We start from the raw sequence: 27,166 nt of genomic DNA on the forward strand, positions 1-27,166 counted from the left end.
CCATTGGTTGCCCTCCATTAAGGACTATGGAGCTTAAGGTGCCAAGCATAGGGTAGAATCTTAAAATTTGAATCTTAAAATTTTATAGAGAATATAGATGAGGAAATGAAGTAAACAAGTTTAGATCTTTCTTGAGGGTGTATTTGCCATTTTCAACAATTGATGAAGCTGTGAAGCAATGTTATATTTATAGTATTAAAAGCATAATATATGAGGAAATAAAAAGTTGGATGCCTTTTCCTTGCCTTAAAAATCATTGTAAAAGACAATGTTTTAGTTCATAAATGCAAGCCTTAGTGATTTAAGGTGGAAGCATTGAGGCTATCTTTTACCACCTTGCCTCGAGGCATAAGCTTTTTAAGCCTCGAGGCATAAGCTTTTTAAGCCTCGAGCTTAGCTTTTTAAAACGACAGATGTTTCAAAGGCTGTTACGATATAATATAAGCTGTTTTTTAGGGGAAAAAAACTATGGATATGGGTTTTGGGTGGTGGTGTGGATAATGATAATATGTTAAGTTTGCTATAACTATTGCTATTAGGTATTAAGTACTAAGCAGTGGGCACTAAGTGCTAGTTATTGTTATTAACAAGGTTCGCCGTCTCAATACCGCACCTCGTACCGGTGCCACACTAGCATAATGTCGGTATGGTATGGTACAGAATCTTTTTGGCATACCGAGTGTCAGTATGCCACCTGTAGCGACTATTGGTACCGAACTGGTGTGGTACGGTATGCTCTGTACTGCTCGGTTTAGGCCGGTATAATGTACCATGGTTATTAATATTAATAGTATTATTATTTATGCACAAAATTACAGTCATTTTCATTGTTTTAATGTACTTCATGTAATGTTATATAAAGGTTCAAAAGAATACCCTCTACATATGCACTCGCATATTTGGCCTGCATACCACATATTAGCTATATGGTCCCTTGACTGACAGCATATTGCGGCCACCTTTTAGAACAATGATATTTATCTGTACTACGTTACGTACTTGACAACTAAATATCTCTACTAGGGATTGTAAACCATTTTGATGTCTATCAGTTAATGACACATGAGTGTTGATTCTTGAATAAGAGTCAGATCGTGATTAATATATTTGGCCATGTCTTCGTGATGCTGATAGGTCATTTATACTTTTGAAACCATGTTTCTTGTTGATTGACTTGTGAGCCAGCAGTTCCCCTCCCCCTTTTTTTTTTGTTTATTCCACTTCCTATCTCACCATGAAGCTAACATCAAACCTGGGACAAGGCTGGATGTCAATGGAATTGTGGATTAACTCATCAAGATCCTTTCTATAGATGATTCATATATTGAGCTTGCACTTAGTTATGTTCTTGGATGGTTTGGTACTTCTAGCATCGACACTTGATAAAATCCTACAATTTGTAACATTCTAGAGGTGCAGGCGGGATTTAATTCTCTGTATAGTGGAGTTTGTGCACCCGAACAAAAGGGTTGCATCTTAGGAACATGGTTACGTTGAAGACAAGGTTTCAGATTTCTGTCTTGGCTCTGGGATCTGGTCATGGATTAGGTCAGTATGGTAGCAGAATTGTACCATGCTGACACTTGGAATGGCCTTTTGTCTCGGTAATTTAGTAGGACATCGATTTTGCCTTTTTTTCATTTTCCCTCTTGTTTGTTGTTTTTAGTGGTTCTTTAAAGGCTTTTGAGTGTTCGTTTAGGTCAATATTTAGGATTAGGAGATATTTTAAGCCTATGATTGGGTTTGTGGTGCAGGTACCAATATTGGCATCAAATTTGAGCAATTGAAGCTGGATGTAAGCTCACTCCCCGGTATCCTTCTTCCTCGCTTTCTCCCGACTTGCTTTTCTCCTGCATGCGAAGCAAATAGTGTAAACAAAGAGACTCAGACAACTCCTTTTGACATCTTGGTTGGTATTGGTGGTAGCGGTCATCATGGTCACCATGCTGGTTCATAGGTGCTGGTACCAACAGGGCTGACTTGGTTTGTCATGTGCTAGGGTTGTGGATTTAATCTCAAGACTCGACATCTCACCAATCTGATCTTGGATGGACCGGTTCAAACTATGATTTGAATCCTTGATTGAAGCCTATGTAAATAACCTATATATCGTGCATTGTTTTGTTAAGAATAGGGTCGGAGGAACCAATAGTGGGCACCACACCGGTTCTTCGGTGGAACGAGTCAGTACGGGCTGTGCCGGGCCCGTACTGCGAGAGAAAACATGCTGGAGCTGGAGGAGAAGAGAACCAGCGTCCGCCGCCGCTCCTTCTCCCCCCCTCCCCCGCTCTCTCTCTCTTGCTCTTCTTCTCCGGCTTTGGTAGTGAGCCATTTTTAAAGTCGAAACTGTACTGATGAACCACCAGTATGGCTTGGAACGGGCGGAACTGGACGATTCCGCATTCCATGGTTAAGAAAGTCTATATCTAGCTTGACCAAAATCTGATCCAAACTGGCTATGGGCCTAAAGTTTAGACCTAAATCTGCATCACTTGATGGGTTTGGATTGTGTTTGCTCTCCTTTCATGTCCTATCCAATCTTCAAGGTCCACAATTTAATTATTTTCAAGATAGCATTAAACTTTTTTATTATTTTTTGTCTTAACAAGTCATCCATACTTGACCTTAGTTCCCTGGAAGGAAGTCAGATTCAGGTATGGGAAAGTGGGTCTTCAAACAAAATAGTAAGAATAAAATGGTTGGTAAGTGAGTGCAGAGATAAGTTTCCAAGGAGATCCGGGAAGCATGTGCAGCATCTTAAACAGAAGATCACTGCTACTGAGTTCTTGACCCAATTTGAGGTCAAGCCTTAATATGGGCCCATCTCACCCATGGGTCTTATGCTGAAGTTGGGTCTAAGGTAACATAAGTGTCATATCAAGATTTTTTTAATTGTTTTCATCTTTTTTATTGTAGTTGTCTTAAATAAACTAAGTTAATCGGTTTCTTGCGGTACCTTTGGTGCTGGAATTTGGAACTTTCATGATTATCATATTGCTAGAATTCAGCACATGCAATGTACATGCTCTTTTCAGAAAATTTTCTGGTTTTGGAAGTAAATAGTGCTATTAAGAGAAGTTAATTCTCAGCTCCTTGGTAACTTGTTTGGCTTCTATTTTCTTCATGTCGAAATCTATTCAAAATTTTGTCAAAAAGGTTTTGCAATCCAGCAACATGCTGGACTCCTTGGTTTTAATGGAAGGCCTCAATGTAACAAGCATGCTAGGCTTTGAGGCTTGCCCATTATATACAGAGAGAGGTTTGTTGCATAGGACGTACTGTACTATATCGGTGTCAAATCGATATGCAGTTTTGTACCATAACGACACTTGGTACGTTTCGCCATCTTGTATTGTACTACATACCGACATTGTAATAGGATGGTACTATTACAGGATTCGGTACCGAGACGGCAAACTTTGAACAATATCGTATCTTTTTGTAAAAAGAAAAATATGATATTCTTTTAAAGTGTTCATTTCCTTTGAAATCTTATATTTTAATTATTAGGATTTTTTTTAGTTAGTGCTTTTGTTGACATACATTTTTTTAGAAACCTTAAATTGACAAGATTTCCTCAATGTCGGACTAAATTTTTGTATCCATTTGTATTTTATTTATTTCGTTTTCTATGTTTTAATATTATTTTTTATTCTCCCCACATCGCAGTAGTTATTTTACTTCAGACAACCAATATTGATTATGTGATTTAAAAAAAAATATAAAAGCTGATTCTCGGCATAGTACTTTTCTCAAATTGGAATTGTTGTTGGTACCTAATGGCTGCTATGACTAAACCTTAGTTTTCACGACTCAAAGTGGGTGCAAGTGCGCCTGCATGGAGTTCTTGTTGTTTCTGAAGAATACTTGGCGTACACTTCTGAAGACCGTGTAGATGCAGCCTGATAATTATATTTGTCGGTAAGCATCTATAGATAAGTGTACATACAGCTCTGGCCTGTCTGACATGCTTCATCTCCAAGAAACCTGAAGTCACTTGCTATGTCACATGGGGTTGACTGCATGCACATATTACTTACCACAATACGAGGTAGTTTTTCCAGTATCGCTGCAAGATTACAAGCTTTTCTGCTGTAGAGTGGCCTTTGATTACTTCCAATTGTTCATCTGTGTGCAAATTTTATATTTTCTTGTTTTATTCTCTCAGTTGGCTGCACTACACAACATTGAGTCATGCAATGCCAGATTCTTATGTTACAGGTAAGCTCTATCATAAAATCTCTCCTTATAATAACATGGAAAAATATATGATAGATAGTTTCAAAATATATATCATGTGATACATACCCATGTGTGTAACTATATGGTTTGTTTTCTTATCTTATGGATGTGCGCATGTGTGTGTTTGTGTTTGGGCCACATGCATGTGGTACGTGTGCAGTGTATGTAGGGGGGAATAAGAAATTTTAGTTCAGAATTTCTTTTGTATTTTCGGAACTTTTATTTGGGTAATTTTTAAAATAAGGTTTAGAACCCTTATTTATGTAAAAGAATAATATCTTGTATGTTGGATTAGACAGGTCATGAGATTATTAGAGTTTGATTTTCGAAATGCCTTATCTCTCTCTCTAATTAGTTTGTTGTGGTATTCCAAATTTTCCATTGAAGGAAAGGTTTTGGTAATTAATTTCTTTGTTATTAGGAATCCTACTTGTAAAAGAAGTTATAGAATTACAAGAGGGCTTATTAGGATGACTCAGAAAAAGCATTCTTAATGAATTATTTGAAAGAAATTCAGATGTGAGGCTAGGTTCGGCCGTTTTATCCTCCTTCTCCTCTCTCTCTATCCTTTCTTTTCTCCATATCTTTTCTATTATCTTTATTTTTGCTTATATCATGTCACGCCCCTGACCTAAAAGCACATGTCCAAAGATGCAGCAACCCACTGCACACATAGGGCTGGGCCTCACGGGCATCTAAGGGTACAACCTGTCAAACAAGACAACAAATACAACCAAACTAATTATAATCCAATAACATAGGTAAGATGGCAATTTCCAAAGTCACTACATTTTTCTAAAACATGAATTGGTTACGTGCCAATTCATAATATATTAGCAAGTTAAACATCTAGGCAAGATTCGCAATCTTGGTATCGGACCCTATAAATCTTGGTACAAAGTTGGTATGCCCGATATGAGGGGTCTACACATACATATACATACATACTTACACACACACACACACACATATATGCACACACACATAGATGTATGTATGTGTACACAAACACAATATATATATGCAATGGTCTATCTTGTTTCGAGAGGAGAGGGCATACCTCTTAGGTTGAAAAATCAATAATCAAACATCTAAATTGAGGATCCACATTATTGATTATGATCCATACCATTAAAAATGCCTAGAGACCAAATATTATATGTTTGCGTGGTCTCTACTTGTGCATCAAGTAGGTTCAAAAAGTGTTCATTTAAAATGATATAAGAATATCTTTGTCTATGATTTAAGGATTAAGATCTATTAACTTTCAATCTGTACATGTTTTAACATGTATAGATCATGATCAGTAAGGTTGATTCTCAATTTAAACATTTTTCACATAGTTTAGCATGCAAGTATAATGAAAATCACCCATTTTTTGTGTTTACTTGATTAATAAATTAGAGACCACTATAGTATATGATATAGGCATTTTTAATGATATAGATCATTATTAATGGTATGGATTTTTGATTTGGGTGCCTGATTATTGATTTTGGACTTGAGAAGAGTAGATACCCTCTCTCAAGAGGAGCGTAGTCTATCTTACATACATACATTCGGTACGGGAGGTAATACTTGGTTCGGATTGGTATGTGTTGGTTTAGGTCGGTTCGGGGTATGTACCGAGTTGAAACCTTGTCTTGATTTTGACCCAGTATGAGTTGGTTCCAAGGCCTATGGAATCGTCTCAAACCGTCCAGTTCGGGGCGTCCCGGGCCGTACTGGTGGTGTACCGAGACGGTTTCGCCACTGAAACCGAGATGCCTCGCTAGAGGAAAAGAAGAGAAAAAGAACAGGAAAGGGAGGGAGAGGAAGAGAGGCCGGTTGGCGGAGGCCAGAGAAACGTTCGAAATAGGGGCTCGGAGGCGGAGCCCCGCCTCCGCATCTCCCCGGCCTCTGCCGCCTGGTTCCGACCCTTTCCTCCTCTGCTCTCTTTGCCTCGTTCTTCCTCTCCCCCGCCGTAGAAGATGTGTCGATACGGGCCTGACATGGCACGATGCGGGCCCATACCAACTCATTCCGCCGGACAGCCGGTACGGTGCTTGGTACCGGTTCCGTCGTCCTTGGTTGGTACACCTTCAACCAGGATGAGATGCCAATCAACGATATATATATATAGGTACACTGTACCGGTATCGGTTGCCTACCGGACCGGTACTATTTCGGTTCGGACCAGTTTGAATCAGTATCGAACCGGCCAAAGCACAACGCGTGCAAAAAAAATGCACGGATGCGCGTCTACCGTGTTAAATGCCACTTTGTGGCATTAAATACGTCCGTGCGGGCGTGCTGCCCTGGGGAATCGCGCTCGGAACTGCGTGCGGGCGCGCTGCCTTGGGGAATTGTGCTTAGAACCGCATGCGGGCGTGGTTCCTAGTGCGGGGAACTGCGTACGGGCGTGGTTCCCATCTTGCGCCCGTGCGGGCTTGCAGCCTAGTGCACGGGGCCCCACGCGCGGGCGCTCTTGAGCGCGGGTACCGGTTGGAACTGGTCCGGTTCGCACTGGTACCAGTCTTGTACCGCTCGATTTCGACCCCTTTGGGGCAGGAACTGTTTTCCATACCTGAACCGGACTGGGGACCAGACCGGTCCGGTACGGGCTTAACTGCTGGTACGGGCCGGTTCAGCATACCATGATATATGTGTGTGTGCGCGCGTGTGTGCGTGTCTATATGTATAGATTGTCTTTGCTGTTCTTGAGAGGAAAACGACATCTACTCCTCTCAACTCCAAAATAAGCAATAAAAAAATCAAATTGAAGGTCTACATCGTTGATCATAACCAATACCACTAGGAATCAAAAATCATGTTTTTTGGTGGTTTCTAACCTATCGATCATACGATACAAAAATAGGCTGTTAAAATAACATCGGGACCATGTTTTGATATGATCTAATCATTAAAATCTATTGATTTTCAATCGATATATTTTTTAACATGTAAAGATCATGATGACTAAGGTGGACTCTCAATTTAAATGCTTTATCATTTATTCTAGCACACAAGCACGATAGAAGTCACCCATTTTTGTGCACAGTTGATGCATAAGTTAGAGACCACCAAAACTCATAATTTTCAATTTTTAGGCATTTTCATGATCAACGGTGTGGCTTTTCGATTTCAATGCCCCATTATTGATTTTGGAGTCAAGAGTAGATACCCCTCTTGAGAGGACTCTATAGGTACATATGTATCTACCTACGTACATAAGTACGTACTTAGGTATGTAGGTATTTAAGTAGGTATGTATATATGTATATGTGTATACGTATGTACGTATGTATGTATGTATGTATGCGTGCTCATACTTATTGAACTTTGGTTGTCTAAAAATCCATCATATTTAACAAATTTGAATCTTTTTAATGCTTAGTGCATCCCAATATTTACTTCATATTTTAGTAGAATATATAAATATATGAAATCCTGGCATTTTCTCGCATTTTTGAGGTAAGGTGGCTATCTTATCAAATGCATCTAGTTGCAGTGTATATTTATTTTATATAAAAGCATTTATTCCTGCGAAATGTCTTGTATACAATTGTTCTTTTGTCATTATATGGTACCATAATGACTAATAAGGGCCCTTTTAGAAGTTTCAGCTTTCAAAGGATAATGTTTATTTTTTATCCCGTTTTCGACTCAGGTAACAGGAAGAAAAACCATTGAAAATTGGTACTTAATAGCCTTGACCCAGGGTTAAAATTAGTCAGTTTTAGGTAATGACTCATTTCTTTTTTTGCCTCAAAGGAATTTTTTTTAATGGAGAAGCTTGTTACAGGATTGGAAATCCTTCCTATTTTCTTTCTCTTGAATTTGACATTTTCATTAATTTGAGATCAAATTTGTACTCTTATGTGGGAATCATTATCGGTAGTAACCCCTCAATGGCAATGTAATCACCATCTTCAACCAGAAAGCCTGTTTCTCTTCTCTTATCCATAGCCTCAATACATTTCTTGACACATGTATCTTTCTTTTTTCCTTTGGGAACCTCAAAATTTAAATTGACCCCATCAACAGCTCTCCACAACCCAAGGATTTGAGAAGTACTGGATTAGGTAAAATGTTTGTATTTCAATCTCTTACCATGGTTTAAAAATTTTATTTAGTTTTTGGGTCTTAATTCTTTTTCATTGTTTAAGTGCTTCAGTTTTTTAGAGAATGAACTTTTAAGGTTGTCTGACCATGGTTTGCCGTACTAGTGCGTATTATTCCATACCAGGTGCAGTGTGTTGTATAGGTACCAAACTGAGACTTTGTACAGAGAGTGTACCGAGTCTTGGTATGTCGAACTGATCTCTATGGTGGGCGTACTAACACTACACTAGCATCATACCGGCACGGAATCTGGTACTCAAACTGTTGACCAAATAGAAATTGAGTTAGGATGAGGACTGTAAACAGGTTGAGTTCAAATTGGGTTGGGGTCAATCTGAACTCAATTTGATGGTCTAATCTGTTTACCAAATATGACCTGAGAAGTTGATAAATCTGCCAAAGCTTGTCCAAAACTTGTGCTGGCCTATATCCGCATAGCAGACCATAACTCGAATCTCAAGGGCATGTACCTAGGAACACTTCATTAGCTAGAGAAATAATCAACAATAATAGTCATATAGAAATAATCCTATGGACTGAAATACACCATATAAAGAGCAGAAAGCATTAAAATTCTTGCATTTTGTTCAGGAGAACTAGAGAACAAGAAATAAAATGGTTCTAGTACAATAATTAAAGATGCAAAAGAAAAATATTTATGTAGATAATGACTAAATGACCATGAATATCTGCAAGCACCAATAAATCCTTTAACGATAAAACTGAAGGATCCCATCTCCCAAAAGGTAGCAGTGACTCTGTTGTGCCACCAGACCTTCGCAAACTGTTGGATGCTCTGCCAACTTGGTTTGCAGTTGCATCTGGATGTATGTAGAGACAATCCTGGTTTGACCAAGTCGTCACCCATCTTCCTAGAAGTAGCTCTACAAAAAGTTAAAGGAGCCTTGGTGCTATTTCCTCATTGACTGTTTTTTGGTAAGATGCCTCGCCATTGACTTGCTTCAGTTGACCCTTCATAGAAAATAGGATGTGGTCTGGATTATTGACCCATGGTGGTGGGATGTTATCTATTTCAATTCAAATCAGAGGTGGACCAATCGATAGTCGTCGTCAGGAGGCTTGGTTGGTGGTAGGCCTAATTGCTGGTTTTGCTGCCTTTTGGTGCCTCATATGGACATTTTGAAGGAGATCCCTTGGATTTTGAGGGTGAAGAGCTCCTGCAAATTTCTGCAAATTTCTTCAAGAAGGGCATGAGGTTTATTCTAATCTCACATGGTGACCCGCCAAGAAGGCACAACAATGCCACCCTTGCCTTTCATGTTGTTGTTTAGAGATCTTTCCTATTCTTTCTGTACTTACCCCATCTGAAGGGCATTGTTCTTTTAGCCTCTTTGATAAAGGTCATCTTTAAGCGAGGTGAGAAACCAATTTCTCTCCCTGGTGCCATATAAGGCCTTATACATCTGATGATATCATTCTCATGGAAACTCGCTCACCAGGTTATGTAGGTCTTCTAGTTATCTGAAAAATCAGAGGCTCATAGTTGTCAACCTTTGCTTACTGGCCACTCTGAAGGTATACTTTCTCTCTAGAATCCTAGTTGTGGTTTCCTTAATTTTTTTCTTGCTAGCAATCATGCTATGGTGTTGTGTCTACCGTCTAGCAATCCCACCTTAAAGGATTCTTTGCAGTGTCTATGCCCTGACTAGTAGTACCACTCAAAGCTATACTTGGAACAAATTGAACCTATTTTTGATTCTTGGATGTGATCGTTGGTGACTTCAACATCATAACTGAAGCTGTGGAGAAATAGGGGGAACTCCACAGTACTAGATGTATAAACCTTCCACATTTTCATGGCTTCAAACAACTTCTTGGATTTAGACCACTCTGGTCTTTCTTTCACCTGGTGCAACAACTGCTTTGGCCGGCGCCTAACATAGCGGATACAAGATTGAGCACTTTGCATCTTTCCTAGTTTTGTCAATTTCTGAATTCTGACATCCATTTACCTCTCTCTCTCTCTCTCTCTCTCTCTTTTAATAGGGGGAACGGAGGGCAGAGCTCACCATATCTATTAGAAATTTAGAATAATAAAAGAACACAACGGACCATAATATCACTGAAAGGAAGATGGTAAGTTACAGACTCACAGAAACAAGTCTCACCCCAATCTCCTCACTTCTGGTATTTCTTCTGCTATAGAGGACTCTCCACTTAGATACAGTATGCAATAATTGATGCAAATTTATCGAAAGAGTGTATTTCTTGGTAAGGAAAATTTGATCATTACTTTTTTTTTTTTGCTACACCTCATTACTTTTTTCCCATAAGCACCAGCACATTGCCATCACCAAGTTGATCCCATCCATCTCTTAACTCCTTAGGTACATGCAGGGTCGGGAAAATCGTCCCGAACCGAGCGGCTCCGGCCGTCCCGAGCTGTACCGGTGGCTCACTAGTACGGTTCTAGCAACGGAAACGGAACGCATTGCCAGAGCCGGAGAAGGAGAAGAAAAGAGAGAGCTAGTGGGAGAGGGAGGGAGAGAGAGGGCGGGACACCGACGGAGTGCTGGTGGAGGCCGTCGGAGGCTCGCCTCGATCGCGGGTAGTGAGGCCGCGGCTGTTGCCCCTGTTTCGAATGAAACAGAGTCCGGTCGTGGCCTTAAAAAAATCATGATTTTTAAGTAAAGTCTGCCTTAAAAAAATTGGTTTGAAACATGGGCAGCGGCCGCGGCCAAGGCCAGCCTCCGCCACCTCCTTCGATGTCCGTCAGCACTCCGCAGGTGTCCCGCCCTCTCTTTCTTCCTCCCTCGCCCGCTCTTTCTCTTTTCTTCTCTCCCATGGTTCCTCTCTAGGTATGGGCCCGGCATGGCTGTGTGAAAAAAATTAAGGTGAGAGCGTTGTTCTTCTTCCAAAAAAACATAGCAAAGGCTAATTAAGGTGTGGTTTCTTTTTTTTATTTTTTTAATATTTTTTTAAGGTGCTCAGAAAAATAGCTCAAAAATTGAAAAAAAAGGAGATCATGCCCAATTTTTCAATTTGGGCTTGATTGTTTTATAAGTTGTAGATCTATGGACAATGTGCATAGTGACAAATATTTTTCCGAAATATATAATTTATATTAATTAAAAAGAGCTAAAAAATATTTTTTATAAAAAAATAAAAAATGAAAAAAATTGAAAAAATAGTAGTACGTTCTACATAATTCAAAAGTCATTTTGGAGGCAGAAATCTTCTTTTTTTTAGAATTTACAATAATTAAAAATATTTTTTGAAGACTATCGACCATTTAATAGAGCCCGCGAGGATACTATTGCAGATAGAAAACATGCTCCTCGAGGTCATTTAGGAGGACAGGATGCAGCTACAAGTTTCGAGTCGTATATTGGATCCTATTATCCGCAGCTTCAGATAGCTTATGACTTATACGGATATAGATATGGATATAGTGCATCGGAGGCATCTTTCGGTGGCCATTATCCTACGCAACATGGAGCATCACAAGGGTCGGATTTTGCTGCCGTCATATTCGGATGGACCTCTACATAGTCAGAAGACACATCTCAGACTTAGAGCATGAGAGAGAGATCCGATAGTTCTTATAATCCGGCGCGCGTTCCTTCTGGTTGGCTTGATGTGTCTCATCCTGACTATACATATGATCCGAATATCTACGAGCGCCATCGCCTCTCGTCCGAATATTAGATATTCGAGAGTGCTTTAAATGTATGTAATTGATTGGATCTTAATTTGAAAATATTTTATGTTCTTCATTTCATGATTTGTATCATTTGGAAGTAATAAGATGCACCATCTAGCTTAAAACTTAAACCTAAACATAGAAACATCAAAAAACATGAAAAAAAATTCAAATAAACAACAAAAAAAATCAAATTTGACTTAATTTCATAGAAAAAGATCCAAAAGAGAGAACTTTCCCTCCCGCAAAAAAAAGGCGTTGTAGCCGAAACCCGACTGAACCAGTAGAACCGGTTCGGGACCATTCGGTACGGCCCGAACCGGTACCGAACCGGTCTGGGTCGGCACCGGTACGCCGACCAGTATCGATTCGGCGTACTTTGCTTCAGGCCATCCACTTCTACTTATTATCTGTACAGAAAGCCAATCCATAAAAATCTTATGTTAGATTCCTACCTTGTCTTCATCCATTTTTAGCATATCTTGGAAGAATGCCAGGAATTTAGATTCTGGAAGGAGTTTGGACTTGGGGTTTCCAAATTGGGGTTACCTTTCTAATGAGTACTTCAGTGTTCTTACAAATGGGAGAAAGGCCAGCTCTTCTGTTAGAAGTCAGGTTTTCTTAACCAGGCTGATGAGCAGCCTTACTCTAATCAATCTTCTTTGCTGTCTCTATATACATGCTATCTTCTTGAACTGGAATGCTGCATTTTGTAGCTTTCTGTGCAGTGAGGAAACCTCTGCAAGTAGCTTACACCTCTTTAACAAGCATGCTGTCACGTTTATAAAAGCTTTAGAGATTCTTACCATTCGTCATCTGCTTCACTGGAGGTAAGCTTTTAGGCAGGTTTGCTAACCATCTTCTCATGGGTTCTTGGACGGTCTGTGGTCCACTATTGTCAATTACAAGTGTAACTATATTGGCTTTTGGTGGAACTATGATTTAGAAGTTGTTCCTATGCTTGGGAGGGCTATATATACTCGCAAGTGAAACAAACATTCCTAGTGGGTGATTGAAGATGGTAATAAAATCTTATACTCAACAATTTCTGGGTTTCTCCTATTCCCATCTTATATCGGTCGGGTTTTCAGCTGTCTCACTTCAAAGAATGCATTGAATCTTAGATTTTTCTTGAAATATGTTTTGGTTGCTTCATTAACTTTCTTCTCTTGTTTGAGGTTGGCTTCCCACTTATTGCTAGAAAACATGGAAGGAAGGAGTAGCTTTACCCAAATCTAATTCTTGACACTAAGATAATGTTTTGGAAGGGTAGCTAGTGACAAAAAGTTGACATCATTGATGCTTGAAATAATAAATAATTTCTTGAGATTCTTTCTTTTGAAAATTGCTCAATCTCTTCTTTTCCTCTGTTTCACTGGATGTTGTGCTGCTAGATTTTGATATTTTGCTTAATATACCATGGGGATTGGCTTCTATTTTGCACCTTTGGAAGCCCTTATCAATGAAGCAGCGGTGAATCTCATAAATATTGGTTGCATGCTATGTTGGTTTTGTGCCAAAGTTGAGCTCATTGTGATTAGCCAAACTATACTTATTTATGACTTATTACACCATGCTGTATTCTTGATCCTGATCATTTTCATTTACTAAGGCAAATAAGCTGCCCAAATACTTGATTCTTGTCGTGTGGGAGTAATATTTTAAGTTGTAACTTGTAATTCATCATTCCTAGGTAGTGATGAATTCTCCGTAAGCTCTCTGGTGCTCTTTCATCGCCCGCTACATGATACATTCCTGATGCCAGATTCTCATTACCTTGATTCAGCAAGATGTGATCACCTTGTACTAGGACAAGCAATAACATTGCTAATGCTAGCCAATTTGATGCAATATTGGGTCTCAATTACATATTGGACTTTAATGATTTTTCAATTTCATTCATATTTTGATGCTTTCGATGATTGACTTTGATATTTGGGCTTTACTCATGTAGATATTTGGTCATGGGTAGATCATTGGGCTTCACTAAATACACTACATAGGTTGTACTATGTGGTGTATTATGGTTAGTACCTAAAATGGCTCAATGTAACCAAAAATACAAGTCAGAAAGTCAGATCCTAAGGTGAAAGACGATCTCATTATTAAAAAATCTATTCATAACCATGTGTTACAGAGGACATCCACATGCTATTCATACAATCCAAGTTCATTGACATGTTAGTGAGTGTACTTTGACACTATCCATGCCTTCATGGTAGCTATATATGAGTGCAATGCCTAGAATCATCCTTGTGAGTCTTCGTTATGATCGAGTTCATGGTTAATCACTTGGCCACTTAAACAAAGCTGAACTATGGATTGTTTCTTGACTAAGGAATGGTGTGTAACATATATTTGCACGCCATATGAAATAATATTTATAAAATGAGTGATGATAAAACACTTTGTTATTAAACTCATACTAGATTACAGTATGTGCAAGGCATATTAAAGGGAGATAGATGGCTGTGATAGATCTTTAATGCTATGTAAGAGGCACGAGTGTGCAATCTGAAACAGCACATGCCTGTGACCATGTTGTGTGGAAACTCATATCTATCTTTAGGAATTTATGCTGGATACGTATCTGGATTGGATAACTTTAGATGCTTAGATAATATTCAGTTTTTTTCTTTAATTGCAACTTTTAGAAATGGATAGATGGTTGGACTTCTTCCAACAATAAGTTTGGTTCTTATTAGAGATTGTTCAAGAGTGTTGGTGACAGGCTGGGGACCATGTGGATCAAGGATCCGGCTCCGTGATGTCAGGGTCCACCATAGACTCAGTAGTGATTAACCTAATTTGGAATTGCATAAGCAATGAATTATGAATCACTGTAAGAGACAAGTCGGGGTGCAAGTTGCTGGGATAATCCTAGCAGGACTCAATCAAGGCCTCTTCTAATCTAGAAGGGATTGAGTTTTATATTAAAGCAAATATGATAAATTATTTTTCTTTGAATTTTTATAATAATTATAGAAGCAAGGAAAGTAAAGAAGATAAATAGAATCTAATTTGAATTAGGATAGTTAGAATCTCACCAACCCAACCTTTTTGATCCAACTAGAGTCACATTGGTCATCACTCAGGCTTCACACATCTCCGTCAACATTGCACCAATTTCGTGTAGGGTCTTTAAAAGTCGTGCAAGAAGGTCTTGGAGTGGCACCAAGGTTGCTATGAAGTCACATCATGGCGAAGGCGGAGCCATACCACCAAGAATACTCATAAAGAGCACTGAAAAATTTTAATTTTATTTACTATGATGTAAAAAAGTGGACTACAAGGAGTATTATAGTGTTCTAAGCAGGGTTTGTCAGACCGAGAGTAGGGCTTGTATCGGCTGGCGATTAATTCGGTATGGTATTGGTACATACCATACTGAGCTAGGGGTGTACCGAACTAAGGGGATGGAGAGAGAGTAGGAGAGGGAGGAAGGGTGAGAGCAGGGAGGGAGGGAGAGGGAGAGAGGGAGAGGGAGAGGGAGAGGTTACATGGAGATTGGGAAGAGGGAGAAGGAGAGGGAGGAAGAGAGAGGAGGGTGGGAGGGAGGGGGGGAGAGAGAGAGGGATGGGCTTACCTCAACAGTGGCCGGCGTCAGTCGATGTTGAAGTGGGGAGAAGAGCAAGCGACAAGCAAGAAAAGAGAGCGGAAACTTTCTTGAATGGCTGAATTGGCTGAACTGGGAGGTGGGGTGGTTTACAAACCAAATCGACCCATCAAAATTGTCCTGATTTGGTGTCGGTTCGGTATGGGCCTAATTGTCCGGTTTGGTTGGTTTAGTCGCTGGTTCTATAGGTCGATACATTGTTCAGACTTGTGGTTGCCCTTAGATTTGGACTAGGATTCGAAATATATCAAGATAGAACATCTAGAAACTAATTTTTGTATGTTAAGGGCATCTTGGACACAAATCTTACTTGATTGTAACCTGTGCACTAGAAAACTAACGGTAGCATAACTTATGTTAGATTACAATTTTGAATTCTAATCAAGGAAGCAATTGACAACAGGGTTATACTGTCCAAAATTATTTGGGTAGGGTTGCTACTATTGTATTTTGATCTAATGATTAAGTTGCTGCCATTAGTTCAGAAAGGCTTGGTAGAACTAACAAAACTTAGATTTTTTGTCCATTTCTTCCTCGTCCAATCTTTGACTGATGCAATTCAAGTTGCCTTGGAAAGCTTAGTCAACTATGGAGGTGTTGGAAGGGGTTTCATACCAAAATTATGTTTATGCTATTTTCGGTGAATTTTTAAAGTTGCTAGTACCTAGGATGCAATCTGATATTGAAAACATTTAAGCTCTTGGGGCACTTGAGTCAAGTGCTACCTCATGGTCTTGCTAACCATCATTTAGGTTTCCTAGGGGCACTCGGTCTTGCTAAGCATCATTTAGGTTTGCTGGGGGCGTTCACAATAATTTTTTGCTGAACTTTTGCCCTAAGCATGTATCTCGAGATAGCCATTTTTTGGCCTACATTAGTAAGTGTTAGATTAATTTTGCAAAATATCATTTTTCAAAAAAAATTAAGCTAAGGAAGTTTGGACTACAAACATGCATATTTGAAAAATTTAACCAATAGTATCTTTTAGTATTTATCTTATACAATATTTTAAATATATATATTTTATGTAACTTGTCTATGTATTCCCAAATTTCCATCTTTTCTCTATCGAATCAGACTTTTGGACACGTCAGAATCTGATTCTTCTGCCCATGTTTATGCAACACTGCCTGTAGGATAAGGCATGGATGCTTGTGATATTCCATGTGTTTTTTTCATTATTTATATATCTTGGTAAGTAGACATCCACTTTCTAATAATGCGGTTTCTTTGTCTTTGTGAATTTCATCGTAATTGAAGGGCAAGAGAAGGGCATGACCATTTAAAATTTTGAGATGATGGAGTAGAAAAACCATCTAGCTTTTTCAAGCCTAATAAAAAAGGTGTAGAAATAGACAGAGATGGTTGGGACCTGGGCATTTTTTTCTTTTATTTGTTTGGACTTCTTTAGTGATTGGTTGGATCCCAGTTTTTCTTTATTGAGACTCGAAATGATATCTTAGGAAGTTTTCTTCTTATATGTGATCACATGAGACACTTGAATCCATTGAATGCCGAGTCAACAGAAGACATCCTAATGGAGTTCTATTTTGTACATGCATTGTATTAGATTATGGCTCTTCAAATAGTATGGAATTTTAAAACTGTTGTATCTGATTGAGCAGTAAATATCATGAATTATGGAAGTTATGGTGATTTTGGATGAATTATGGAAGCTACCGGTCAGCGAGCTTAAATTTTCAAGTGCTCGTCACCCTTGCACAAATGTCTAGATTGAAGGGTTGAATATGTTGGGGAGTCCTGAATTACGGCTTGGGGGAGGCAGGGTCAGGGGCTGGAGTTGGTGTCTTTGGGTGATAAGTTTTGGAATTTTTTTTTTTGAGTTTCAACCAGAATTTTAGAAAAATCTTGTATTGGGTTTTACTCCAATACTTTGTCACTCAAAAACCTATTTAGACAGCTTCTTGTAAATTGTTATAGTTCTGCTTCAAAATACTTTAGCATTCTCCAACACTAGAATATTTTGGGGTATCCAAACCTACCCTTATTGGATAGTTGTTTTCCTGCGAAACTTTAGGCCTGCAACCTTCTAGTTTCACCCCAAATTCCTTTGTTAGATTCCCCCATCACTTCCTTTCTTCAAACTCGGACTTTGATGGAGCACTTGATCTGATGGTCACTTGGAATATAGGTGACTTATTTGTAACCATGTGGCTTGGCATTAGGTTGGTCGCATGGCTCCTCTAACTCCATTGCAGCTGTTGAGCTGTGTAACTTGGTGATGCATCTCCATTGCTGCGACCTTGGTGCCATAGCCACTCATGTCTCGGTGTGGGGGGGCTCTATTACATCCTTTACATGGCTGTGCAGAGCAGAGCCTTGTAATTCCACTACCTTGGGGATGCAATTTCCTTTCTTCAATGTTCGACTTCAATTGTAATGAACCATGCTACTAGGTAGCCAACTGGCTCACAGATTGGCTCTCTAAGCACAAATTAGCGGACTTCAATTAGGATGGACTTTAGTTCTATCTACCATAGCACCCTGTGGATGTACCTGGTAGCCTCGGCCTTCTTATACAAAAAAAAAAAGAAAAAAAGAAAAAAAAGGGGAAAAGTATAAATATATCCTGATTTTTGGTCAATGTTTTTTTACAGGATACAGATAGATCTGCTTATTATTTGCACATGAGTAGTGCAACAATCTTGCAGTGCTCCAATTGTGAATAATAATCACCACAAGACCTACTTGGAAAATGATTCCCATCTTTTTTTTTTTAAGTGTCTGTGTGAGAGAGAAAGGCGTATAATCCACCCTGTTTTCATTTACAAAGTCTAAGCAAGACACAATAAGAGTTCCCCGTTAAAGCTAAGGGGAAAAATTAGAAGTACAATACTAGTAGAGTAACCAATGCAAAATGTCAAAAATTCTTGTAACAAGAAACAAAAAAACAAAACAAAAAGAGTTATTGACTAGGAATCATAGTAAGGAATTGAATCCTCTTCTTATCCCTCCATTCACCTGTGAGGGTGTGCCTCGGTGTAATGGTAAGGTGTCTCCATTGTAGCCTAGAGGTCATGGGTTCGGAATATGAAAGCAGCCTCTCAACATGTAGGGGTAAGGCTGTGTATATCTCAACCCGCCCCAGACCCAGCAATGACGGAGCCTCGTGCACTAGGCCATCCTTTTTTCTCTGCTTCCCTGTCTCAACATGTTGACCAACAATCACAGAAAGCACTTGAATCCTCTTCTCATTTCCACGTTCACCTGTTGAAGACAATAGGTTGATTCTATTAGACAGCAACAGATTGACTAGGAATCCCCACATTCAGCGGGTTTGACTTCTTCAAGAAAATTCTCACATTTCTTTCCTTTCAAAGCACCCAAATAATAGTGCATGCCTGTGCCCAACGTATCTGCAACTAACTGGTCCTTTCTTTGATTCTTCAACTCTCAGCCGACCACCAAGAGTGAATAGAAACATGCTTGAACCAAACCTAGATTATCCTAGCAAAGTGACAATGAAGAAACAAGCTGGCAACTGGTTCATTTTGAGAGAAGTAAACATCGACTTCCTTACTTTACTTTCTGCTATGATAATTCTTATTGGGGCTCTTCAATGTCTTTATTCGGAGGCTTCCCAAAGTCATCTGCTACTTGTTTGATATCATGGAGATTAGACATCATTTTGTTGCTTTCTTTTTTTTACTTATCCCTGCTTTGTTTCGGATGCTTTTGTAGGTTTTTGTTTTTCTTCTTTTATTTCCTTCCATATTCTCCTCCTCCTCTTCTCTATCTTGGCTTTTGTACGCTTTCAGCGTACTCTTTCATTTTCGATGAAAAAAGAAAAAGGATAGAGATCTGATTGTTTGCCCAACTTGTGAAATAACAAAATAATATAGTGAGAGAAAATAGTCTCAGTTACATCTATGAAATCTTTGGCTGGTTAGGTATATAAAAGGAGTGGTTACAGTGGATGAGATTATTATCTTATTATGACAACTACCCAGCAATTTAACAAAGTGTAGTTATAATTGCATAACAAAAACCAGTTATAAAGGTTACAACAACTTATCTCATCTTATGTACACCTCCGCCGCCACCCCCACACATACTAACCATAAAGCTCAACTAGGTGTCATGAACTATGAGCTTGTCTCTAAAGTTGCGAAAATGAGTATGGTGAAGACCTTTTGTCATGATATCAGCAATCTGGTCAACTGTAGAAAACTAGAAATACAGTGAACGCCCAATTGCTTGGCAGCAACTCTTATCTTGAGCAAAAAGAAATCAAATTCAACATGCTTAGATTTTCCATGGAAGACAGGATTAGCAGCTAGATAAGTTGCTCTGATAAGTTGCTTAGATTATCACACTAAAAAATTAAAGGATGATGAAGATGAAGACCCAAGTCATGAAGAAGAAACTCTAGCTAAATTAGTTCTGCAACAGTGTTTGCTAGGCCTTTATATTCAGCCTTAGTAGAGGAGCGGAAACTGGAGCTTGCTATTTGGAGCTCCACGATAGAAGATTAGGACCATGGAAAATGTAGAAGCCACTAGTGGAGTGACAATGATTTGGACTACCAGCCCGATCTCTATTAGTAAATGCATGAATGGTAGTTGAAGAAGAGGGTTGGAGAATAAGGCTGTCATGAGCAGCAGCAGTCATATATCAAAGTATTCTTTCACTGCCGTGTAGTGTTCATCTATGGGTGTATGGATCGACAAACCTTGTTAATTATGGAGGCCAAATCAGCCTGGTTCATGGTTCTAAATACCGGTATCAATTCCTGTACTGTTTTTCCATTGGAATGGTATGGTAAGGTACTGGTATTGTCCCACCGATGCACACTTATAAAGACTGGTACAGCCACGTACTGGTACCTAGGGTTTTGTCATCCTGGCACCCATGCTAGTCCAAGTTCTCGTATTGGAATAGCATGATATTGGTCATCCATTCCCATTTTGGTGGTTTGTGAAACCATGGGCCTGGTTAATCTAAGGTATTGAAGTGCATTGACTATTTGGCAAAATTGAGTAGCATTCATAAGTTGTGCCAACATATTTAGAGTGAGAGAGAGAAAGAGGGGTGCCATAAGAAATAGGAGTAAGGAAAAATTTGCATCGGCCATTTGTGCTTTCCATATCAAGTTAGTCACATATTTGTATTGGGGGAGATAAAGACCATGTGGTGTTCGGCAAGCTTCAATGCCAAAGAAATAACTTAGTGGTTTAAGATCCTTAATGGCAAATTTGCATGGACCATTTGTGCTTTCTATATCAAGTTAATCACATATTTGTATTGAGAGAGATAAAGACCATGTGGTGTTCGGCGAGCTTCAATGCCAAGGAAATAACTTAGTGGTTCAAGATCCTTAATGGCAAGGACTAAGCTTGTGGACATTTTTTCTTAGTGCTTATCTAACATGAACATTTTGCTATTACAACTATGGTTTCTAATTCTTTATTAGCATAATGCCAAGGAAATAACTTAGGGGTTCTGAAGATTTCTTTAATCTCTCACAGTTTTCTGCTTCCTATAACAAGTATGGTTTCTAATTCTTCGTTAGCGTATCGACATGAGGATTTTTTTAACCTGTTTTGAGTTACTATGTAGGTGAGTTCTTTAGTCTTCTCAATCTTTGCATCAACATTAGCATTTCTGTTCTTGAGTAGTTCTGTGAAACTTGCTTGTTGCGAACTTATAGATGTTATGTGAACCCTGATACCTTCGGCATCTCAACTAGAATTTTTTGACCTGTTTCGAGTTATTATTTAGGTGAGTTCATTAGTCTTCTCAGTCTTTGCATCAACATTAGCATTTCTCTCAAAAGTTTTCATTATTTTGAACCAATCATTTTAATTATATCTTAGTTATATGGTTATAAAAATTAATATGGAAAATGATAACTAATATAATGTACACTAATGAAAATTATATATATACTCATAGTTCGAGCTTGGCTTGTTTTCTAATAGAACAAGTCAAACAGAGGTTGGCTTATGAATAACTTGTTTTCTTGAAAACCCAATGTGTCACCCTTTTGCACCATCTATATTAGTGGCCCTAGCATAAGGATCCATAGACTATTGGATGATCTGTGGCCAGCAACACCATTGCATTGTACCGCATAGTTAGGGTTGTTACTGAGATTCAAATCATATTTGACCATGTGGTGTTCTGTAAGTTTCAACGCCAAGGAAATAACTTAGTGGTTGAAGATCCTTAATGGCAGGGACTAAACTGATTTATTACTGCTGCAGATTTGAGTGGTGTTGGTAATATTATCATATGTTGGTGACTAATTTCTTTGTTTAATTAGTGCCTGATCTGGTGAGTCAATCATCTGTTTTCCTTAAAAAGATATGGGAGCATGGGGCCAGCGATTATTTTTGTTTAGCAAGCAAAAGGATATACGATGGCATGAGATGGCCACCCTTTTCTGTTGAGGCTGCAGGAGGGGGTGGGAAGTTTAGTAAGGATAGCACTTTGGGGAAAAGCAAAGATCCATATGGTACATGAAGGATAGGTTGTGCTAACATGGAGATTAAGATTGTATACCAGTCACAAGAATTGACCGTTCTCTCAGCAAAACGAAACAGTATTGCTTATTTCTATAGGACACAAACTTGTAGAAGGGTGCCAGAATAGAATGATGTTGTAAGTCTTACACATTGAGTTTATATTTGGATTATCTAATGATAAGTATCTAGATATTATTATTCATAGTAAAAACTCATAGAAAGGGATGCAAATAAATCAGTTTCTGGTCTGGCTTGTCCCATGTGTAACCTAATTATAGTTTAGTTTTAGTATTCAGGCCCTTGTTGTTTCAACCATTTGCTAACTACATTTCAGGGCTTTATTTACATATAATGGCAGTTGCATTTGGTTCTGGAACAGGATTTGAACCTTGAGTCAATCTGGTCATGTCTGGGTTAGATCCAGTCTACCTATGCTGGAAGACCTAGTTGTAGGTGTTGGGCGAGTTCAGCTGACCATGCAGCAGAACAAGTTCCCTCAAAAGTTTTGCTTGGATGATTTGTTATCGACTTAGATGAAGTTGGAGAATTGATAAAATTGAAAATGGCAAAATTATACTAGGAACACATTGATGAATATTGAAGAGCTTGAATAGTGGTTGACATTATCAACATTGTATTGAGTCCCTGTGAGAGGAAGGACAGCGAGGGGGCTTAAAATTGGACATGGTGGAGGTTTTTGTTAATCGAACAGAGCAGAAGCTAGCTTAAGATTATGTGGCTGTAGATGGATATATTTTGAAGGTATTTAATAAAGCTGAATCTAAACAGATCGGACAAATCTGAGCAGTTTCTATGTAATGTTATGCTGGTAGACAGGCCCAATCAATTTTCTGTCTGCAAACCATTTGGGAACCTGGTATGCAACATTTTTTCTAAAATTCTGAGAAAAAAAATCATTTTCCATTGTTAAAAAAAAATTCACTTCGATTGCACTGGCATATATCTGAAGCAGTTGCGAGCATCCGGATTTTTCAGCTTTAATGCATTAGTGATGCTTGGCACGTACTCTAGCACTAGCTGTGATCATACACTTGTGCCATATATATCCTTTTATTACTGTTATTTGGGGGAGAACAATGATCACTTCTGTGTCCTAACAGAGATGTTTGAGGTTCCGTATCTCTCCTGTATTTCTTGTCTATCAAGTGTGATTTCTTATTCTTCATTTTTTGAACCAAAGAGATACTGCAGGCATATGATTCTACTATTACGCTTGCGACTTTCTGTCGTCTCCTTGATCTTCTGTCATCTTCTCAGGAGCTTGTAGAGCCCAAGATTGGAGGCAGCTCAACTATCACACACCATAATATCTACCCAATTGCAAGGTAGCATTTTAAGTTTTTGGTTGGCATTCAGAACGAGGTAAGTGACTGTTGTCTTAGCTGAAGAACTGTAACCCAAATACTGTGCAGTGGCCTACAGCTGTAGTTCAAGAGGCATAGATGACCTGGTTGGTGCACTCCAAAAGGTCTGAGATTTAAGGCTGTTAGATTTGGTGGGCTCTGGTATCTCATGTCCTTGCAATGTTAGATGCTCTGGCCTGCTGCTTTTTTCTTTCTTTTTTTTGCTTTTCAGAATAGCAGAAGAAAGGTGTTTAGGCATTTTTTTATATATAATGAAAGGTGTCTGGGCATGAGAATTGCTGCTTGATGCATTTATATCAGTTAGCCAAATGTTTCATGGTCTTTGCTTGAATTCATAATTCTTTGGTCATCTTATTTTTAATTTTGTTGGTTAAGGTCCGCCAAATCGTAGCTTATGGGCCCATGGAAGACTAGTCTAATAGCTGGTTCTCTCAACCATCTAAATTTGATCACAGTAATGGAATCCTTTGTTGGCAGCCTGATATGTGGCTGAGCTCTTTGGTGAGGTGCTGTGGACCGATCTGACACTTGCTTCAAGGGCACTGTAAGAGATTTTATTTTTTGATTCTCTTGAATGTATTTATGCTAGAAGAGTGTGAATTGCCCGTCATAGCAGCAAAAAAAAAAAAAAGAAAAAAAAAAGAAAAAAAAAGGAAAAAAAAGGAATCCTTAATTAATCTAGTTGATGTTGGAAGATTTGTTTCGATGTTTATTTACTATCAAAAGAAAATTGTCTTTTCTTTCTTCTCTCATGGTATTTTCTTGAGGATCAGAGGTATATTTCACGGCAGAGAAGAAATTTGCAGATGCCGCGGCAAACAACCCAGGAGCAAGGAAACAGAGTAGTCATCATTGTGAATTTTCATGGCAGATAGGCAGCATTAAATTATCAGTCTGGAAGGAGCTATCATTCCCTTTACAGGTATATTGGTTGAGACCTTGTGGTCGTTGCTGCCTAATAGATCTTACCATTTGCTGCTTGATTGAAGTATATATATTATGTTATGATGGATCCACAGTTAGAACTGATGGATTCTTAGTGTGTACATCTCTTGGAGCTTTTGAGTAGCTGTCAAAGGGAGCTGCAAGGTTCCTAATCAATCTCCAGCAATAACGATAGAGAAATCAATCAGTTTAAGTGAAATTTTGCAAATTAAAACTAGGAAAGATTGCAACAGCTTCAGAGCAGATTTGTTCATCGTTAAGCCTGATATATATTGGTGATCCTTTCCCAAGTAGCTTAAGCTTTTTAGGTCAGTTGCATTGTGCATTCAAAATCCCCTCGATGCTAATTATCTCAGTTGTTATTTTGATTCATTTCAGTCATTATTGTCCCTCCACTCGTATGGTCTAGACTGCGCATGGAGGGCGATGGGAGGTTTGATAGGTTGTTCAGCTCCAATAGTTTTCAGGATGTTGATCCATAGACTACACAACAGCTCTGGGCAAAATCAGACAGTGGTCATGTACTGGGATTATAGATTGGGGGTAGCACAGCTGCTCTGGTTTCGAATCCTTCTTTTCAATTCTCATGATATCCAACCAATTGAAATTTATTGCACTAATGGTGGACTCTATCCAATTTCTATAATACTTCGAATGGTTAAGCTCTTCTTGAATCTCCCTTTGTAAGCAATGCACCTCATCCGCATTATTTGTGCTAGTTCGGTTCGATGTATTGGATTCAAGAAGGAATGCAATGCTGAATCCTATAATCAATTCCTGTTATGCTTGATTTCGATGCGAAAACTGGAACTAAATTCCAAAGGAAGCCAAGCACATCATGTGGCAAGAACTATTTGGAGAACCTCATATGGATGGATGGCATGGAATCATTGATGGTGTTCATCTGATGTGTGTGAGCTATGTTGGAAAGCGGCATAGCAGTTATAATTGTTTTTAAGGGACGGTCCATGAAGCATGAAGGGCATTTATATAGTCGGTAAGATGTTCTCCTTCTGTTCGAAGGTATGCTTGTAGTAAACTTGGAAATGTGGAGTAAATGACGCAAAGACTCTTCATGTGAACAAAGGGAATAAGGCGCTCTTCTGATTTGAAAGTTACTATATTTTAGTACCTAAGGTTCTGGAAATTGTTGTCGAAGGAATCTGCAGTGTTTCGTAAGTAGATAAGGTGACAAAGGAAAGGAGATATGGCTTCAGTGCTTCACCTTCTGTATTTTTGGAATGGGGAAGGTATGGATTTAATTCAATATTCATGGACAAGGAGATGTTGGTGAGAGAGATAAAAACTTCTCGCCAACCATCTTAACTTGGAGAAATTTAGCTCTGCAAGGAATGTGGCTGGAAGCAGTCAACTTTGCCTGATAGGAATCGGTGGCTTGATATAAAACTGTTGTGGAAATGAGCTGGTCCAAACCAATGCACAAGAGTAAGTGTGTAATCCGGGATATAAAGAAGCTGAGCTTGGCATATAAAGAAGTTCCTGAGCTTGACTTTTTCTTTTTCTCCTTTCTTTCAGAAAAATGGAGGGAAATCCCACCCGTTTCATTAAGTCAATGAAATTAGCTTGTCATCAAGCGGTTACCAAGGAAAAAAAAAAGAGTTGCTCGCCAAGTTTCTAGCTAAGCTTTTCTTTCAATTTCGAATCAACCCCTATTCAAGTGTGACTCGTTTATAAGTTGAGCTTTATAAAACGTTTGAGCTTAGCTTGTTTTTTAATTGAGCGAAGCTCAGATGAACCATTGTGGAGCCAATTCCAAGCTACTCATAAGTAGCCTGGATTGTTTGCTGCCCTAATCCAGGGTTTCCAAGTGGAATAACCTTAGTCTTATATATATATATATATATATATATATATATATATATATAGAGAGAGAGAGAGAGAGAGAGAGAGAGAGAGAGAGAGAGAGAGAATTGACCTATATTTTAATTTCGCCATTGGACCAGAAAACCTCAAGCAACTTTGCCCTCCTTTTATTTTATGTTTGTTAAAAGAAAATTTGTCATAAAACACTCTACATTGAAGTTATCTTCTCTCCATTATAGAGTTGCTTAATAGCCCAGCAGAGAGGATTGGGTTTCTTTTTGGTATTTTTAGCTTGTAATGGGGGTAGTTGAAGCGGTTCGTAACACGTGCATGCTAAGGTCGAATTCGTGTTGGTTTAGTAAATGGGCTCACTACCGTGAGGCATGGCCAGAACCCAAATTAGGAGAGTCAATGGGCAGCCGCAGATGCCGCTATTTCTAACAATCTCTCTCTCTCTCTCTCTCTCTCATGCACGCAAGCATGTGCTCGAGCACTTTCACCATCTTTGCAGGAAAGAGAGGTTGGAAGGAAAAAAAAAAAAGCTTATATGGAGCCCATATTTGGCTTAAACTAATGCCTGGCATTAGCTCAATAATCACACCCTCTTGCTTTGGCAGTGACTGGTCCAAGGTTTAAGTTATCCTTCAAGCATTCTTTGAAACCCTTTCCAAAGGCGTCGGTCGTGTTCTCGAAGGCTTCCTCTTTGAACTCCTTGAAGGCGCAGTACTCCTTGGTCACCTCCACGACCTTTGCCTTGATATGGAGGACTTGCTCCCTAGCCTTGGTAGCCCACCGCTCGGTCCCGTTGGCCCTCTACTCGACCTGGGCTAGCCTCGCAGAAAGCTCTATTGCCCTCAAATCGGTGGCTTTGAGGGCCTCTTTGGCTGCACATAGTTGG

The 27,166-nt window shown here is 39.0% G+C and overlaps 1 long non-coding RNA gene across 1 annotated transcript; it reads left to right on the top strand.

Annotated features, from left to right (window-relative positions):
- The first annotated feature begins 1,256 nt into the window (after window positions 1–1,256).
- Window positions 1,257–26,091, top strand: LOC113463119. Its single transcript, XR_003386835.2, has 3 exons — window positions 1,257–4,221; window positions 23,393–23,460; window positions 23,548–26,091. It is a non-coding gene; the product is annotated as an uncharacterized LOC113463119 (long non-coding RNA).
- Window positions 26,092–27,166: the final 1,075 nt, after the last annotated feature.

The sequence above is a fragment of the Phoenix dactylifera genome, unplaced genomic scaffold (assembly GCF_009389715.1).
Source record: "Phoenix dactylifera cultivar Barhee BC4 unplaced genomic scaffold, palm_55x_up_171113_PBpolish2nd_filt_p 000097F, whole genome shotgun sequence".
In the NCBI taxonomy this organism is placed as follows: Eukaryota; Viridiplantae; Streptophyta; class Magnoliopsida; order Arecales; family Arecaceae; genus Phoenix; species Phoenix dactylifera.